Source organism: Bacillus rossius, chromosome 14, assembly GCF_032445375.1.
Source record: "Bacillus rossius redtenbacheri isolate Brsri chromosome 14, Brsri_v3, whole genome shotgun sequence".
Taxonomy (NCBI): Eukaryota; Metazoa; Arthropoda; class Insecta; order Phasmatodea; family Bacillidae; genus Bacillus; species Bacillus rossius.
Genome location: NC_086341.1, coordinates 29,806,000 through 29,811,446, shown reverse-complemented (window position 1 = coordinate 29,811,446; position 5,447 = coordinate 29,806,000). Strand labels below are relative to the sequence as shown.

The following is a 5,447-nucleotide window of genomic DNA, read 5'->3' as shown; positions in this document are numbered from 1 at the left end:
AAAAAAAAGTTCCCAAACGGAAATACTCATCCGCCATCAGCGTATATTTGAATGCTTTTCGTAAACAGAACCACCTCGCGGATATCTTGAACAATTTTCAGATTACGCGGTTTTTTCAAACACTGCACATAGTATGTGTGCCCGGGTGAGCTGGGCCCTTTAAATTTTTTACCTAACATTTATGAATAACAGTGCTTACAGACTATGCAGATATATTAGAAATATATATATAATATCTTGTACATTTATGAGAACTTGAACGCAACGCGAATCAATTCGAATATTTATAAAACCTTCATAAGTAGTTACATTAATAAAATAAAATAAAACAACAATCTTCTACCTACACGTGCTGGAACGGAACACACAGAAAAAAAAATGATGTACTTTTGAAAAAGGTGCCTTTCGAAACCAGTTTCCAAGAAATAGTTTGTAAAACTATAGGAAAGATATGAAAACTATGTACGGAACATAGCTTTGAATATTTTTGCATGTATGAAACACGTTTTTCCAGATAATACTGAATATTTCTCTTCAAAAATTGGCGCAAGATTTTATATGTTAATTAATGTTTCAATCAAGCATAATATTTGAACCATCGAAAATATGATAAAATATTCAATCATTGAACTTTATTTTGTTTTATTTTGCCTATTAATGTTTGCAGTTAATACTGGAAAGCTATTTAGGGAACAATTTGAAAATAATTTTAACTACTGGAGTTACTCTGACAAGACAAAGCATAAATAAATGCCCGGGTTAAACTCCGAACCCAGTTTTTTTACGAACAATATTTTGGAGTAATATAGTTGTTTTCATCTAAAGTACAAATTTACAAATATCTGTAATTTTACATGAAATTTTCTATTATATTTACAGAACAAAATTACAGTCCTCTAAAAAACAAATTCACGTCGGAATCAGGTATAGAACAATTCCTTTGTTTCAAACTTATCCTTCGTTGCAAAGTCAGTTAATTTAATAAAATTTCCAACACTACAGCCGTGTTAGATTTTACAGTTATCTTTATAGTTACAGAATTTTTTGAAGTGTTGACATCTTTACAGCCTGAGAAGTAAGTGATACGATGACGCCATCCGAGCATAACGAAAGTGAAACGCTTAAAGGGTAACGAAAAGTGTAATGATCAGAAGTGAGTCGTTAGATGACGTGAGGGGGAGAGAGGGGCGCAGGAGTGGAGCAGTCAATGTCATGTTTGGATAGTAGAAAACTTGCATATTAGCGTACTTGTAATACTTGCGCACTTACATACCTGTAAAAATTCTTATGCGTTTTAATTAGTGATGGGCCAAATACCAATTTTATCGTCCCGGAATCTCGATTTTGAATCCCATAGTGTAGCTCTTTGAATAAATATCTAGGTCTCAAGGGTCAGAAATAAAATAATACACAAGCAATAAAATGTAAACTATAGTGTTGAAACATTAAAACCTTTGAATACTGTAATTTTATTCAAACAATTACAATATCTTGGGGAAAGGTTACAGGATAGGTATGGATAAAAAATACCTAGTAAAATTGAGAAGTTATCAGTGTTGAATTTTTTTAATTTACTTTATTTTATTTAATATTTTTCTTAGAATCTTTTTCCTTGAATATTTAATCTTATGAATGCTACGGAAAGGATGGTATTTGAGGATTTTACTGGCCCATTCCTAGTTTTTATTTCTTGTCCTGTTGTTTCTCTTCGACGCGCGTGGCGGCCACACACTTGGGTGTTTTTTTTTTATAAGAAATATTTTGAAACCTCGCAGTATAAGTACATTTGCCTGACATTCCTGCTGGTTGAAAAAAAAAATAAGTAAATAAACTCGTACCTATTGTCCGTTCCAGGTAAACTGAGCAGTCCGAAACGGACTTCAGCCAGAAATTCCTGGCAACAACTGCAACCACATTCAAAATTAAACTTAGCCTGTCTCACGCCTGTACCAACTGGCTACGTATTAAGTTCAAGAAGGTGTCTATTTCACCTTCTCTCTGGGTGGTGAAACACAGAGCGAGAATTAGAAAGTGTTAAAGACCCCGCCTACCCGAGCACACATGCGTTGAGCAGAGCTTCATAAGTTAAAACGCGAGTGGAGTCTGTTTACGAAAAGTATTTAAGAAAACACTGAGGGTGGATGAGATTTCGGTTTCCGTTTTTCGTTTGAAACATATAAAGTGATGATTACGTTACCCATGCACGACGAGAAGACTGCGCGTCAGTTCTGAGCCGATACTGCAATAGAAGCACCAACGAGCGTCTCATTAATCAGCAAATACACTACTAACTAGTATATGCAGCCCCTGAGGTTAGCTGCAAACCACTAACAAGCAAAGTTCAATCTGAACCCACATTGAAGTGCGTGCCACTAGGGTTGTGTAGGATGGATTTTTTAAAGTTATTTTTATAATCATTTTTTAATTCACAAATAAAATGTTTGAAATGTTTTCGAAGCACCATGTAAGGGAAAAGTAAGTAGTAACTGTCAAATCTGCACCGTTGCAATAAAAATGTAAATTGAAATAACATCTTCGAGGCCCTGCTACAATTCACAGATGCATCTGTATTATTTGACTGGAAGTACTGTCCGACCACGTGGTCATACGCTTTTCCTGTAGAAGCGTGTTGCATTCGCTTGTTTGACGCATCTGGTTCACATGATAATAACATATCTGCCAGCACGGTTGATAACTCTAGATTGTTACCAAAAAAAATATACAATATAGAGATTTATGAAAATGAGTATTAATGAAATGTCGATACAATTATTGAAATTTTAACCAAGAATTTAATAAATATTTCGGGCAAACCTGTTACTTAAATGTCTAAACACATTATCGGGCACTTCGATTTCCTATTGAAAGCAACTAAACGGCAAACATACTTCAACCAAATGGTACCCAATACGAGATAAAATCCGTAAATTGATTAGTTTATCAAGAAATACTCGCGCTGTTTTATAGTTTGTGCGTACCTACTCGTCATGCTTCTCTTCAGCGAATAGTGTTCATGGCGTCAGATGCAGATGGCGGTGTCTGACCTGTCTGACGTCGGGAGTTCCAGTTCGCCAGGTCCGGTCACACTGCGCGCGCCACGCGACTGTGCCATAAGCACATAACTTCAATATCGCGTAGTCCAATCAACTGCTAGGTACGCATCTGCACCATCAGCAATTTTTTTCCTAACCTAAAACTAAGTATATTTTGGAGGGGTCCGGGTTAGGGAGGGACCTAGGTGCGTCTCAGGCCGAAGCCTAAACGCCTAGACATGCTGGGATTAGCCTTGCAGGGAGAGGGTCGCATGCATCATGTGCTAGGAGGGGATTGGCCAGCCATGGCAACGTTTGGCGCCATAACTAACTCCCCTCACTCATAAATCTAGACTATAACTAGAAATATGTTGGGTCCAGGTAAAACCTGCATAGACACAGGGAAAACCCTGGGCACATTCATGCGGGATGCAAATTGGCATGCATTAAGTGTAGGAGAATACAGGAGACAGAGGATGGTCTGGATGAAGAGTTGGACAGAGTAGAAACCATGCGGGGGGTTGGGCGCTTGGACTCGTGGTCCGCTTTGTACCTTATCCAGGGCTGGATTTAGTGACCAGGGACGCAAGCGCCCCTGGTGGTGAGTGGCTACAATGACCACTCACTCCGCTGCCAGTCAGCACCTAGAACTATAGAAGTAAAAGTGAGTAACACAAGAAATATGTTACAATAAAATAAAAAAGCCGCCGTGCAGGGCGGAAGCAAATGACTTATCATGTACCATCAGGTCCAATACATAAGACATAAATGAATGCGCGAATGTGGCAGGCCCCCAAGAATTCATCGTATATGTTTTACATTTCGGTTTTGCGTTCACACAACGGTTACAAAATTAATATATATACATATATTTCACACACTGATGGAAGATTTTGAGTCACGAAGCAAAAGTAATCTATAAATTATGTTTAATATCTGTTGTTAATCTTCAAACCTTGTTTACTTATATTATCATATCTAAGTAATTATTTTATCTTAGTTAGTATCAACAGCAAAATCTGTAGATATCAAGAAGCATCGGTGGTTCAGTGGTAGAATGCTCGCCTGCCAGGCGGGCGGCCCGGGTTCGATTCCCGGCCGATGCAATAGATTATTTTTTTATCGTTTCAATAGCACTGCATGTTTTCATAATTACCAAAAAATACGTGAGCCAGATATGTGTAACATAACTCGTCAGAGACGAGCAAATTCATATGTTCTCTTGTTGCAAATACACTTATAATACGATACTCTGACTCTTAAATTAACGTAGAATACTTATTGCAGAGCGTGATGAATGTACGCAAATTGTGATTTTGACTACATTTCTGGACTCGGAATCACACGTAGTTTCCGCACCCGCCGCGCCGCTAGAATTCGTGGCCGAAGCAGCTGCATCGACTATCGAATCATTCCATTTGCAAACCGATAATTTGAACTATATAATGAAACGTATCCTATAAAAGGGAAAAATACTCGAAAAAATTCTAAGCCTTGACTTTGTACGTGATTTTCGACAAGGAATGTTTATTAACTACTACCTAACTTGTTAAAACACTATAAAGTTTCCCTTTGTCTTTGTGAACTTTAGTTCACGCCATTCCCCACATATGGCAGCACCTTAATAACACATTTACGTTCCATGCGACTTTCGATTCATTTACGCAGTTAAGTACTTTTTTTTCGTACCGTTGAGTTATTAGCTAGAGCAGTAGGTACTAAAGCGTAAACCTTAAGATTATGAATATTTGCACGTCTAGGTTTTCGTAAGCTGCGTTATATCCGTCCGCTTGGGTGTTAGAGAAAAAACAATAACATAACAAGGAGGGGGGGAAGGGAAATATCCCAACAAAACCCGAGCACCGGGGGGCCACGTGGAGTTTCAAGATTATTTTTTATGCATGAGTTTACCTCGAGTTTAGCACGAAATCACAAGTCTATTGCTAAATAGAATTCATGAATAATTTTTACAAGTAATGGCCACCGTGACGTTTTCAGTCTTTAGATGTGTTTTTGAATTTTAATATCCAAGCTCTCACTTTACGGCATTTGGTAGGAATGATTAGGGAATGGAGCGGAAGTCCCATGGAACGGGAATGTGTAACCACGGTGCTGCCATCTGTGGCGGATGGCGCGAACCAAAGTTCACAAAGCCAAAGGCAAACTTTATGGTATTAACTGTTCAATTAACGTATTAAATGGGGATTATTTTAATATATTTTCTTGTAAAAATCAGGTTCCAAGCCGGGATTTAGTAATTTTTCAAGTCATTTTCGCTTTTATCGGAGCCTTTTCATTATTTAGTTCAAAATTTCGCTCTGTTAATTGCAAGATTCGATAGTCGACCTAGCTGTTCCGGCAACTAATTATAGTGGTGGGTGCAGTAACTAAGTGTATTCGCGTGAATAAATGTAG

General features: G+C 37.8%; 1 non-coding gene across 1 annotated transcript; it reads left to right on the top strand.

The window, feature by feature from the left end:
* The first annotated feature begins 4,067 nt into the window (after positions 1-4,067).
* Positions 4,068-4,138, top strand: Trnag-gcc (transfer RNA glycine (anticodon GCC)). The gene has a single exon. It is a non-coding gene; the product is annotated as a tRNA-Gly (tRNA).
* Positions 4,139-5,447: the final 1,309 nt, after the last annotated feature.